Here is a 14,657-nt window from a genome sequence, read left to right on the forward strand (position 1 = left end):
GTGCAGCTCCCAGTGCATGAGTAATTGAATTACAGGACATGTCCAAGTATAGAGTAGCACCTTAAGTAGTACGTATAGTCGTATGTATATAGTAGCACACACACACACACACACACACACACACACACACACACACACACACACACACACACACTCTCAAAAACACCTAATACCAGGCTGTCCATAGTTGCAGTTGTGCTGCTCATGCATTGATAATGTAGCACTGCAGTAGCATATTCACTATATGACATATTCACTTTAGCAGCAGCGCCGGCTTCTCGTTCCACCCCCACAGCCCCACAGAGAGCCTGACCTTTGCATCCAGCCAGGCCCAACCCACTGTACCCTCTCTGGTCCAGGGCTCTGGGGACCACCCCCACTCCTACAGTCTGCACACTACAGTACATCCTGCTTTGTGTGACGAGGCACTGATGTCATTTAGCTATTTCTGTGTGGAGCAGAGCTCATCACGGCACAAGGGGGCAACCTACTCCCTGTGCATGTTTCTGTTTCACTCAGTACTAACCCTCCATTTATATATCATGCTTTTTGTCTAGATGTAATCTTTGTTTTTCTTTTCCTTTGTGCAGAGCCTTATTTAAAAGGGGCATTATTTCTGGCGACTCTCTGATAAACAGCTGTGATACGATACGACTCATGCAGCATTTGATTTTAGAAATGTGCTTTTTTATGACTTTGTATGAACCCCACACAAATAGTACTCTACTAGACCACTAGACTCACACTGGCATGCACACCAACAGCTATACGTGACCAGATGCCAGAGGTTAACACCTGAACATCAGCAATGATACAAAGACAGAGAGAGAAAGGGAGAGAGAAAGGGAGATTGGGGACGATAAATCACTCCTAGTATTTAATCCAACTATCACTTAATCATTTACTTCCAAATCTGCAACTGCACTGGTTTCTGGAGTAAGTAGGACAGGGGCGGGTCCAGGGAAACATGAGCCGGAACAAAATGAAAACCAGGACACAGCAATATGGAGCTTGCCCAAACACACACACACGTGCACATACCCTAGAGATAAAACTTGAGGCACACCAACATAGTGTTCACTCATTTGGAAAGTAATGGCACAATGCCCACAAATCACATAATGAGTTACTCTACTGTAAAATAACAGACGAGAAACAGCGTGTTGTTGAGGTTCTATTTGATGAGCTGTCACCGCTTAATGAAGGAGATATTTACATTTTAACTCGGCACACAGGCCTAATATTGTTTATACATTTTCTAAACAACCCTTTGTTTGTTTCTTCACAAGTTGATGGACTGTTACCATGTATGTTGTTTTGTTGCCTCTCTTTCAAACGGTAGCCATTGCTTACAATACGCTTATTCATTTATGTAATTATTTACCTTTTTTGTTTAATTTATTACCTCCATTTCGTCTTAGAATTCACATTTTGTTGTGCTCTTTTCAGTCTTGGATTAAAAATGATTTCAGCTTTATTGAAAATGAGGTTACTGCCTCAATGTGTTTCCACAATATAAACGTTGAATTTAGAAATAATATATAAACATCATTTTAAAATCCTGCTATTACAATTTCAGTTGTTACACAAATTAAACAGACAGGGTGAGTTAATAAACTTATAACAATGAATATAGTCATTCATGGAAAGCATCTATATAGAGTTTAACTGCAGGAAGGAATCCTCAGGGTTTGTGTGGTGTTCATATATTTCTGTGTATACAAGAGGTGTGAGTGTGACATGGTAATGGTAAAAGAGATAAACAAAAAGAGAAACTATGTGTCCATGAATTGTACATAACTTAAAATGTCCAAATGTATCTCATATATATTTATTTTAAAATCATCAAATATAGCTAAAAGCATGTAGAAGCAGGGGTACTTTCAAGGTTTACTTTGCAACAGTAGACCATTAATCAAAAATGTCAATAAAACAGGATGTAAAACAGGCTTTGGAAGCAGCAAAGCTAGCATGGGAATCTGATTGGTCAGCTAGAATCAATGTGACTGTAATGGACACTCTGATTGGCTCAACATTGTGCCTGGAGACAAAGGCAGTGTCTGATGGATCTCTGCTTTCACAGGGTGTACCCGTAATAGATTCACTACCCCCCCTATTGTATCCATGGTGACGCAGATGCAGCCGTCAGCGCCCCTCCCTGCACCCCCCTACACCGCACCCATCTTTGTGAGCACATATGCCAAGGACAGGGTATATACTTTGAGCTAATCATAACCAAATATACGCGTTACATTTGTCTAAAGTGCATACATGTTCCACATTGTTACAAACATTTAATATAAGGTCCCCCTCGCTACTCTCTTTCTCTTCTATTCTCTCTCTCTCTATCTCAATCTCTTATTCCCAGTCAAGCACAGAGACAGGCTGAACCAAACTATTTTTTTCATGGGATTAAGAATAAATCTAGCTTCATAGTCAGGCATGGATAACCTAGATTTGACAATCAAACTGTTCACTGAGGGGGAGAGAATAGGTTGTGTTGGCTTTAATCAGCACGAAAAATGGGACAGGATCAGCTTTCTGTGGATCAATACTAACACAGAAAACTCAATAACAATACCAGTCAATAGACTGCCCCATACAGAGTGGCATCATGCTAAATAATTGAATGTATTGACACACAGACAAACATAAGGGACAAAAGAAAAAGGCATGTCATTTATACTTTTCGCCACAAGGGGGGGCTTTTTTACCCCTCTCTTTTTTCTCTATAGCAGTTTCCACAGACAGACTGATGTTAGAGGCAGGCACTGCTCATAACCTCATATCAGATTAGAATGCTCACACACTCCAAAACATTATATTTGGGGTAGTGAGATACTAGCAGCCTTGGTGTCTGCCGCACATTTCCTCTGCCTGCGGAAATTAAAATGTCCTCCTTCTTAGATGGGGATGGAGATGTGGATGTTCCTAACAATACCTGCACATTCCCACCCAGCCTGATACATATCAAAACAAAAAGGGAATAGCCGAGAGATAAATCCATCAGCCATGACTGAAGACTATGCAGAATATCCTTTATAGGGAGCTCTATACTTTATATCATTCACATATTACGAGCAATTACACAACTGCAACTATAAAGCTTAGTGTATACACACACACGCGCACACACGCGCACACACACACACACACACACACACACACACACACACACACACACACACACACACACACACTTATATTTCGCATACATTAGCAAACTACACCTACATGTATTGATGTAGCATTGTGTAATGTCTATTTTTAGTTTCTTATCAGTTATGCAGTATACGCAGCAGGCAGTGCTGCATGTGAAGTGCAATGCAGGTGCAGGCCTGATGCGCTAGGGCTTGGCCCATTTCTTTAAAAAAAAAAAAGGTCTGAATAATAGAGGAGAGTGCTGGCCTGCGGAGAATCTGATGGAAACAGCTGAAATGGCTTTTGGAGTTGCTCCACTTCCCGCAGAAAGAGAACTATTTATAAAAATAATGACTCGCCGAGCAATCATTTAAGATTTAAGCCTGGGCTCTGTTGCTGCCGGTCTCCGAGAATAGCAAACACAATCTTCCACTCTCATCAGCATCAAAACTTAAACACCTACATGGACATCCCACTAGCATGTGTAGCAACAGAAGCTTTTTAGTATGTGGTTAGTGTGTTAAGTGCACCATGAGTGTGCAATTTAAATATGTGTGTGTTACAAATGCTGGCAAGGCTTCCGACATGCAGAGACATTAAGGTTAGTATCACCTCAATCAGGCCAACGTTTATACAGAATAACAATAGCAGAACGAAAAATAAATAATAAGCAGTCTGCACATAAGTCTGAGATTTAAAGGTGAGTGTCATCCTAGCTTTCTCTCTGTTGTCCTGTCAAAGCTTCTCCTCATGGCATCATTAAGATGATTCCACTTAATCGCATTAGAGGAGTAACATAGAATTATTACTGTACACACTTTGCAGAGGCCTTAATCCAGGGCAAGTGGGGATACTGACAGCAGCAGCAGCAGAATAGAAGAAGGCTTCGACAGGAATTTCATATTTGTAACGCCTGAAGAAACACTGATCATGTTTTAGTTACTAACCATACAGCTATGGAGATATAATGTTCTAGGGATATGTACTGCAGGGCTGGATCGCAACATATTTCAGTTTTACTGCTCACTGAGTATTCTTCTTTCTTTTTCTTATTTTCTTTCACATATTCGCTTCATAAGAAACACTACCAGTTCATTTTCTCTAGTTCACAGTTATAGGACAAAGCAAAGTGAATCAGGATTAAGTTGAACATAAGGGAGTAAACAAGGGCTTAGGGAACAATTATGATCTAGTCTTATTGCAAAGACCCCATTTCCTGTAGTCTGTAAACAAGCAGACCAAACTCCTTGTTGTTTTGGTTTTCTTTCTTTTTTTAACACCCTTTGATGTGTCTATCTTCTCTTGTTTGGCTCCTCTACTCACGTTAAAGAGATTCTCCCCTCATTATCTGGAATGTGATGCATAGATCATCTAGCCTAGTGTCAGGTGTGGAACATTACATTTTCTTTAAAAGTGTTTCTTATCGATATATCTTGTAACAGCTAAACACAACCAAAATGTACCTTAGAGCCACTGAGACCTGGACTGATAGTTAAAAGCTTAATGAGATGAGCGACAAAGACTCAGAGACACAAACACTTGATTGCAACTAAAAACACAACGTAATGACACCTTCATTTACAAATCTGCAAAACTAAGTATGCAATTAAGCATGTTCTCATCCTCTAATACCCTGACTCTGCAAGTATGAAACTATTATGGGCGGCTAACTACAGTCTAAGAGTATCAAATGCAATTGTAAGACTAAAATGTCATCATCTGAAATAAACAAGTGTGATTTGTAGTTCAACCAAAAACATCATACCCTGACATTTGGAGATTACCTTAAATCAGATTACATATACGTTATATATAAGGCTATATGATTTTACTCAAATCCCCAAAAGGCACTAATTATATATCAATTCTAACTATATTTACTTTATAACTGATACTCTGTAAAAAATCATGTGTAATTGTCACTTGACTGGTAGTGCAACTCTCTCATACACACACACCAAACCTATACATTAGGCACAAGGCTGCACACCAGGATCCAGGAGTAGAGCCTTATCTTTCAATGAGACCTGATGAAATGCACACCCTCAATAAAGACTCATACACAACAACATGTATCATATAGTACATATGGTGCAAAATGACCTTAATTGCTCAGTGCATAGAGCATAGGTTCAAATAAAAGAAAAGTTGAGAGGCAATATTGAAACCTATGGTATTAAAAAACAATAGACCAGTTGAAGTCATCCTGGACGCCACCCTCTCCTTCCAGGCGCACATCAAATCTGTCACCAAATCGGCTTTCTACCACCTCAAAAACATTTAATACACGCTTCCATCACCTCCCGCCTCGACCATTGCAATGGAGTCCTGTCCGGGGTTCCTAACAAAGCCCTGGCTCCAATACGTCCAGAACTCTGCCGCCAGGCTTCTCACCCGCACCAAGCCCTGGCAACACATCACCCCCACCCTCATCCACCTTCACTGGCTGCCGGTCAAATCCCGGATTCAGTACAAAACACTCCTCCTCACTTACAAGTCTCTCCATGCCCTCGCCCCCCAGTACTTATCGGACCTCCTCCATCCCTACATCGCGCTTTGGACTATGCTCTGCAGCTAGCCTGCTCCGCTCTGAACTGTGTAGCCGCAAGCGTCGCCAACCCCTTCTTGGAGTCTGCGGTCCTCAGACACGGGCCTGCTCTCCATCCCCCGCTCTCGCCTCCAACACTGAACTGGGCGTTCAGTGTTGCGGCCCCCCCCCCATCTGGAATGCGCTTCCTGCAGAGATCCGCAATGCTGCTTCCCTGGATATCTTCAAGTCATCATTAAAGACTCACCTGTTCACCATGGCCTTTGACCCCTAACCCATCACAGTCCCCCTGCTTCCACTCCTACTGCTATTTATTACATTATTATTTGCCCCCTTTGTTTGTTTGTTTGTTCACCATGTAAAGCGGCCTTGGGTCTCTTGAAAGGCGCATTACAAATGTAATCTATTATTATTATTAAAAGCCTATTTTGATAACATCATTGAATATCTTTGATAAGGCCATGGCTTTCAGTATCTCTGACAGTTCTCACGCTGCATATATGAAGTAGCCCTTCACAATTGTTCTGTCAATTCAGTTAAAAAACAATATTAATACAGGACACACACACTTACAATTAGAGGGAATAGGTTCACCTTCATCTTTTGCTCTAGGCCTGAGGCTGTGATGAGCCAGATATTTTAGTTTTGGCCATTCCCTCGACTTTTGTTTGAAGTTTCAAGGTTGAGAGAGAGAAAGGTGCTCTAACATATTCATCTCTACCCATAGCTCCAGTTTCTACTGAGAGAGGGGGTAGTGTGGAGAGGAGAGGCTGTCTCTGTGGTCAGAAAGAGAGATGAGAAGGGAGGAAGCATGATGGAATAAAGAATAACGGACAATGCTGTTTTCCAATAGCAATTAGTAACCAAACTAAGACTTAAAGACCTAGATGAAAAAGAGATGTCCGAGAGAACGTGGGGTAGAGTAACACAGCCTCCACAAGACGTCAGCCATTTTCTATCAAAATGTTATTACGTGAAGAGACAGGAGGGGGCATAAGAGAGAGTACCAGCTGGAGGAGATCAGGGTGGAGGAGGGGAGGGATGGAGAAAATCTGAGAAATATTCTTTGTGTAAAAATGAGCTCGAAGAAGATATATGAAAATAAAAAGAAACCAGCAAATGAAAAGGAGTTAATTAAAGGTGAAGATGAGAAGGACTGCACACTAGACTGGATGAGAGTGTGGAAGTGATAATGGGAACAAAGGCAGAGGAAGACGGAGGGAGGAGAGAGTGGGATATGAGTCAGGCGTACAGCACTAACACACATCTTCCACACCCATGTCTCATTGTTTTTCATACTCTACACACCCACTAGATAAGATGGCGGGAAACGTGGAAGAACACTTAGCTATCGGCACACGTGTAAACATCCTCGTACAGAACGCAAGTGTGTGTGGCTACAGGGCATCACAGAAACAAATCTCCCTAATATCATGACAGCATTTTAGCAATGACACTAACTGCCAAAATTCCTGATTTCATGTTTGCATGGCAGATGGTTCATTTTAAAAATAAACACAGCAGACCAACTTCACAAAATGAAAAGCTACATGTGGGATGAGATGACTCACCCACTGTACATAACAGCTCATTGGTGCTCACTCAAAAATATGACCAGAAGGAGCCAAATGATGTTCAGACAATTTTTTTAAATAAGGAGAAAACAGATAAGACATTTCAGGCTATAGCTTTAGTTTGTGTTAAAAACAGGCTTCCCTTTACATAACAGTATCAATATCACTTGAACACACACTGTGACTTATATAAATACAATACTGACCACATATTTATGCTTTTGCATTTCATTTGAAATGCATATCATTGCTTTTATTAAACTGCCTTGTTGTACAATCTTGCTACAGGGTCATGCAATTGCTGAAACCCCCACATGTTCAGTTATGTTGAACCTACAGAAGCAATGTGCTCTTTACATGAAATACATATCAGTGTTAGCTCTCATAGGCAAGTTATGCTCAGACCAGATCTCTCTATATACAACTATTGAAACATACTAGAACAATCAAGACCACAGATCAACACATTTATATTTTTGTGAATACAACGCTGACAATGTTTTCATGGTTTATTAATCATACTACAAAACCAGGCCACTTGATGAACACGTATATAACTAATTCAACATACTTGGAAATAAATATCAAGTTGTTCAGCAGTTTTCAGACATTATTGTTTTTTTTTAAAAAGACTTGTAACTAAACAAACACTATTAAGATTTATAAACAGAAACGTGCAACGTTCAGAGAAATACAATTCAGCTTAAAACAAGGTGAGGAAATTACACAAGATGCTTAATACGGGCATTAGTCTGGGGGTAAAAGGTCACCGGGGGATGAGGAGGCCTGCCGTTAGAGACTGGATACATTTAATAGCTAACATCTGATCCCATCCATGCATTGCCAGTAATAAATACAACATACGGTATTTAAGCAGACATATGTATGGCAACTGTGGCCTTATACCCCCTCTACTCCACAGTGAGCGGTGCAGGATACTGCTGTAAGAAGACAATCCTCTTACGTAGACTGCATCCAATGTCTAAACTGCTGATCTGGATTTCCCTCACCCATTAATAGATGTTATCAATCAGAGATCACAATCCCCTACATAAATCTAGATCTCAGGACTTAGGATGCTTTTAGGTTCTCATCAGTGTGACCTTTAAGGGGATTTTCAAACAACTGGGTCCTCACTTGTTTTCCACTTAATAGCAGTCTGTCTTGCTTGCAGCCTTGCAATGGCTGCTCACTCTGTTCAATCCTCCAGGCAAGCGCTGATGACCTAAGCACAGCAGCAGATGTTGTGGCTGTATGAGCACCGATGCCAAACAAGTGCAGACCTACATCTGTTCTGATCTCTGTTGATTCAAAAAAAAAAAAAAGACAAAAAAAAACATTTAATCTTTGCACAGGCCTAACTATCAAGCACTGGTTATTACATCAGACAGACATGTATAGCTAGGCTTACCTGTTTCTATAAGCTTTCATTGTATTAATATTATTTCTGGTAAATGACTACATTATTAAGAGATGTGTTCATTCAAAAATAAAACAAGTGAGTAGATTGGCATAATGCAGCACCTTGAGCTAAGCTCATGTCATCTGGCATTTAAAATGAAACTTGAAAAAAGTGAGCGCACCTTGGTTCTAATTATTAGAGATACATATGATTGCTGATATAGGAAGATGTTGTTAGCACCCTGGAGAAAAGCCTTGATTTGGCTGCAGTGAAGTGATTCTAATGTGAGTGTCAAGGTCCAACCTAAAGGACTCACCACGCCATGAGTCAATGCACTGAGACGTAATGAAACTGAGGGTTTATATAACCGAGTGGTGGAGAGGAGAAAGGGGTCAGCCCTATTCCCACACGAGATCAGGCTTGAAAGAAATAGGAGCGAGACAGAAGAATAATTACAAATACATACTATTTGTGTCCTTACATTTTGCTATCATGCAAATAGATAGACACAGACACAAAATAAGTTAAAAAAAAAATGAAATGTATGAGTCAGGATGAAAGAGGCTGTTTGACCCATATACTGCAGGGACTAGCCTGGGCCACACATGGCATGTTCTAATGACAAGAGCAAAAGGAGCATTGCCAGGGAGTCTTGGCCCACAGTTGTTCCATCAGCCCAAAAAGACATGTTTTGCTTTCTGACTCTGATATTGCCCTTTTAATCCAGAGGCAAAAAGGACTAGATCTGCATGCAGTGCATTACAGATAAAACTGGCATCAATTCACAGAAAAGCACAGGATTTAAAGATGTGGATAAATCAGACTTAAAGTTCAAGGCCCAGAATACATAATTTTTTAACACAAATAAATAGTAGTTTACAGTTTAACTTGATATAGAAAGAGAGGTTTTACTTTGCCCTACCGTTCTCTGCAACTCTGCCTTCAAAGCAGAGCACCACACGGTGATGTACAAACACTTTATTGACCAAATACTATAAGCTGCGCTGCTGCAGTGCCTGCTTGCTGACATTCACATTAACAACCTCCTGATTCACCTGAAAGGTCTGCAAAGTAGAAAAGCTGACAGACACACACACAATCAGGCACAGTATCAGTCCAGATAACAAAATGTTCAGCAGAATCTGGACAATATGCCGCTTATCTAACACAATACAATATGACCTAAAACAGCAGGTATTTATTGAACTTGTCAACATAATGCCATGATAAAAGTCAACAACCAAACTTGATATACCATCTCCCTTCTTCCATCTGAAGAGCCTCTTCATCTTAATTTGTAAAAAATAACGCTCTGGTCACAATACTCACAGCCATTCTTACTAGCACTCTGAGTTAACGCAGTATGGTTACCTGGGTGTTAATATTAGTGAATAACAAAGGACACAATGACCAGACCACCTCAACACTTTTCTTTTTAGCCTAGTCTGCTGTAATTTTCCTTTCAATTTTGTTTTTTATGTTTTGTTCTTTAGGATGACTTAAACAAAATGTATTTGCTTTAAAAATGTTTACTTAAATGTATATCTAAAAGGTGTAGTCTATAGATTTCCTTTACTTCTCTCCCCGTTTGCACATGAACGACATGTATGTGGACAATTACACATTTGTGTGAAATTTCACACAATGAGAGGTCGGTGACTAGAAGTTTGCAAAATACAACAGTAGGGAGAAAGGTGCTACTTAATAACATAGTTCAAACTAGCATCTTTAACCATGCATTAATTTAATGTAGTATACAGACAGCATATAGTTACTGCAGTATTGAACATCAGTTAGTGTGACATGGGTCTGGTAGCATTATTTAACGTGGGAGCTTTGTACTTTGTCTTGTGTTTATGGGGACAGTTTGGTCTGTGATGGATACAATGTGTTGAGAAAGATGCTTTTTGGTACATCTTCCCCTTTTTAAAACATCATTCAGAATAATGACTAAAATGATAGAGATATGGTATCCTAAGAAACATGTTCAGACCAGGCAGGGCATCTGATTTTAACATGGTAAATGTCTCACAGTGGATGCGTGTTTCTTTCTCTCTGCGAGTCACTATATCACCAAGGGAGCATGCTCTGCTTGTGCTCTATTTTCTCCCAGCCCCCTTTCTTCTGTGAAAGTGCCCTTCAATAAAGTGGATTAGGCATTTGTGAGTAAGTGTGATGTGTTGTTGTGAGCATGTGTCTCTGAGCACAAGCGTACACGTGTGAACTGTGAACATAACGATAGTAGCATGTTTTTGCTGTGCACTACTGTGTGTCTGTGTGTGTGTGTGTGTGTGTGTGTGTGTGTGTGTGTGTGTGTGTGTGTGTGTGTGTGTGTGTGTGTGTGTGTGTATATACATTTGATTACCATCACTGCTGCTGACCTCAATGTGAGTTGTGCCATCCTTCAACAAAGCTGGAGCAATAAGAGAGAATATGCCCTACTGACACACAACAGCATGCAGCATCCACAGCCACTACCCTACAGGCATGAGGCACAGCAACATAGAGCTAGAAAGCATGTGGCAGAACCAGAGAGGGGAGAGACTGGAAGAAAGAGACAAAAGACGATAGGGGGACATGAAAGGATAGCATATGTGAAAGAGTAAACGAAGGACAGAGATATAAAAGTGAGACAATTAGGCCAAGAGTGGGAGGGGGGAGGGGCAAAAACTGAGGGTGATATTAACATGGAGGGTAAAGAAGGAGGAGAGAAATAGTGAGGAGACATAGACGAAAAAAGGAAAAGCTTCTGCCTAAAACAGAACAGAGATAGAGGCACAATAGAACAGTGTGTACTACAATGCAAGATCTCTCAGAGAGGGACATTCATATTGGAGTTTCTAACCAAAGAAAGCCTAAATTATGTTTGTAGGGGAGAGAAAGAAAGACAAACAAATGAAAAGTAGAAATAGTTCTAGAATCGAAGTCAACACATTTGGAAAGTTTACATATAATCCAGGTTAATGCAGATGTCAAGTTGTTGACATTACAGTATACAATTTGTAACAGCTGCGTCCTCTCTCCTTTAACATTTAGCTGGTTTTCTTGCTCTCTCCCTCTGACTCTGAATATGAGGGAAATGTTCTCAATCACTTAACAAAGACAACATACACAGACACACATAACACAAGGTTCATTGCACTGTGAATGATTTTCAGTGCAGACACTCAGCATGCAAACACAATTGCACAGATCTTCAAATCCAGCCGAGCACACTGACAAAGGCACTGGAGCAAGCAGCCACACCCCCGCTGAAGAGAGCATGCAGAGTAAAAATAGTAGGAATATACAATGATGGCGTTGTACTAGGATGAATATATTACTTGAGATAAATGCTCCTTTCAGTTTAGTCTGCTTAAATGTTTTATATCAGGTTCAGAAATTACAAACATCAGAAGTACATTTTAAAATGGAGCCGCTTGCTTGACACTTGTGCGGATCTGCACGTTGTCAACAGGGCAAACAACGATATGCATGTGTTGATTTATCAGACTAAAGCGCAGCACATGTGCTTGTATCTGAATGCAACTCGTGACCCTGGTTGTAAATCATCCATTCTCCCCCAAAATGCCATGATAAAGTAACAACATTGCAGTGATACATAATTCAGTAGGACATTGTTCTACTCACAGTTTAACCAGAGCTCACCAATGTCCTCCACTGACATCACCCTGTACTTTTTAGGTGTAATGGAATGCACTCATGTTTAATTACAATTCAATCAATCTTTTCGGGGCATCTGCTGTCCAGGCACAGCTTAGCACTGCCGCTATTTTGCAAAACACACAGTTTTATCTCACACACACACATGGGCACACAAAATATGCACACTTCCACACATGCAGCAGAAGTGTGTTTAGGCTCTACTCCAGCCGAGCTGCTGCCTTACACTCAATCTGAATTCATCCTCTCCTTTCCTGCATTCATAGTCCACTTTCATCTTTATGTCAAAGGGTGTCAAAATATTCCAGTAGCTTTCAACAGAGCCAACTTTGATTTGTTAATTGAATTGTTCTTCATACAGTCATTTTCTATGTAGGAAAGCTAAGGTTGACCCAGTTGTTGAGAGAACAGATTATCTCCTCACTATAAAATATCTAATTAGAAGCTCAAATATTCCCGCCTTCCCTATTGCTTCGATATCTTCCCCATCTGTTGCATGATTTACAATGGAGATTTAACTGTTATAATCCATGTGTTTCTATCTAAATAAACCCATTTTCATTAAATATTGTGAGATGTCTATAGATTAGCCGTAGAAAAGCCACTTCCCCTCCCCCACCTCTACTGCTCTCTCTTTCCCTCCCTCCCTCCCTCATCCTCTTTTGCTGCTGTTGCTAAGACCACTGAGCGCATGCTACTCTGTGGAAACCAGTAGAGGTGGATCTCCTCATGTGTTGCTATGGGCAACGCACTGTGTTCGGCATATAATCAGCCCAGAAGCCGAGCATGCAGACCTACACACGTGTGGTGAAATATGACCTATTTTTTTGTCAGACAAAGGGTGAAGCTGATGTGTATAATATGAACGGTGCACACACTTATACATCACTGCCTTGTATTCTTTAAGACCAAAGCACAACAAGCCAATCAGATTCATATTATTTCAACATATAGTGGTCTATACTTGGAGTACTGTAGGATTGAAGATCCCTGCTGAAGCAAAGTGAGCACGCCCCACCTGACAGGCTGTACATTGTGATTCACCACACACCAGCTGCAGGCTCCCTCTCTCCCCCTCTGGCTGTCTTAGCTGCAGCCATTCATGGACCATTGAATCACCTACACTACATCAGCCAGCACAGACCTCCAGTAACTAGTTAGTCAACAAAAACATACATTTCTGTGGAATCAGACATCATTTATTTACCCCTCCTGAAAAATGTATGTGGCTGAATAGTGTATTTTTCAATTGAGGGATTAGAGATACATCATGTATGACTCAAACCATATTATGATTCCAAATGAAAGTTAACACAAAGGCCCAGTAGTTACTGGAACAATTTGAAACTTCCCTTTTTTAAATGAACCTTTCCCTATTTCACCAGGTTAAACCACTACCTCAATGAAACGATGCTTCTCTGCTTCATGGCCAGTTTATGACCTATTATTACACAACTACACGCGGCCTGAAACGGACAAATGACAGCTCAAATTATGATGGGTCTAAGTTGGTCAATTCACAGCAAAGTTCTGAAGAAGTGTGATGTAATGAAATACTGAACAGACACAACAAAACCGTTGAGAGGTATTCATTTTGTTAAGGAGAAAAGGAAGATGGGAAAGATGTTGTTCTCTTGTTCAAGAAAGCAACCGTGTCTTCAGTGTCACAAAAAAGGGTGCTTTACTTTTGCAGATTATCTTCTTTTTTTAATAACTGCTTTGACCACTATTTCACAACAACGCCACGACTTCTAAGGAAAAGGTTACTATAATATACAGGAAAATAATAACTTAACGTAAAATATATTTGGTCTTACCTCTGTAGATGTTCCCCTCCTGTCAGGGAGCACCAGTGTGTTGGCATGGCTGCCCGGGACTATAGTTGATCCTATACTCATTCTGGGTCCAACTAACATGTAGCGCTTGTCTCCAGATCTGTACTGGATGCTGTGACACAGTGTCCCATCATAGTTAGTCTCTTGTAGATATTTAGAAGTATAGTCTGTGGACTTAGAGCACTGCATTGCAATCAGCACGATGATACTGATGAGAAAAAGTGTTGAGACTGAGCCCAAAGTTATCATCAGGTAAAAAGTCACATTATTATCCTCATCATCCTTTGTTGCACTTTTAACATCAGCAGCAGCAAAAGCCTCTCTGGGCTCCACAAGTTTAACAACCACAGTAGCTGTTGCTGACAGGGAAACGTTGCCATTGTCTTTCACCAGTATGAGCAGTTTATGCTCAGCCTCGTCCGTCTCTGTGAATGAGCGAAGTGTTCTGATCTGTCCTGTATAGCGGTCCAAACCAAAGAGACTGTGGGCAGTAA

The 14,657-nt window shown here is 40.6% G+C and overlaps 1 long non-coding RNA gene across 1 annotated transcript; it reads right to left on the minus strand.

Annotated features, from left to right (window-relative positions):
• Window positions 1-7,391: 7,391 nt before the first annotated feature.
• LOC104958881 (uncharacterized) lies at window positions 7,392-14,650 on the minus strand. The gene is made up of 2 exons (XR_799802.1): window positions 14,146-14,650; window positions 7,392-8,564 (listed from the first exon to the last, which is right to left on the minus strand). It is a non-coding gene; the product is annotated as an uncharacterized lncRNA (long non-coding RNA).
• Window positions 14,651-14,657: the final 7 nt, after the last annotated feature.

Source organism: Notothenia coriiceps, unplaced genomic scaffold (assembly GCF_000735185.1).
Source record: "Notothenia coriiceps isolate Sejong01 unplaced genomic scaffold, NC01 NC01_scaffold00029494, whole genome shotgun sequence".
Classification (NCBI taxonomy): domain Eukaryota; kingdom Metazoa; phylum Chordata; class Actinopteri; order Perciformes; family Nototheniidae; genus Notothenia; species Notothenia coriiceps.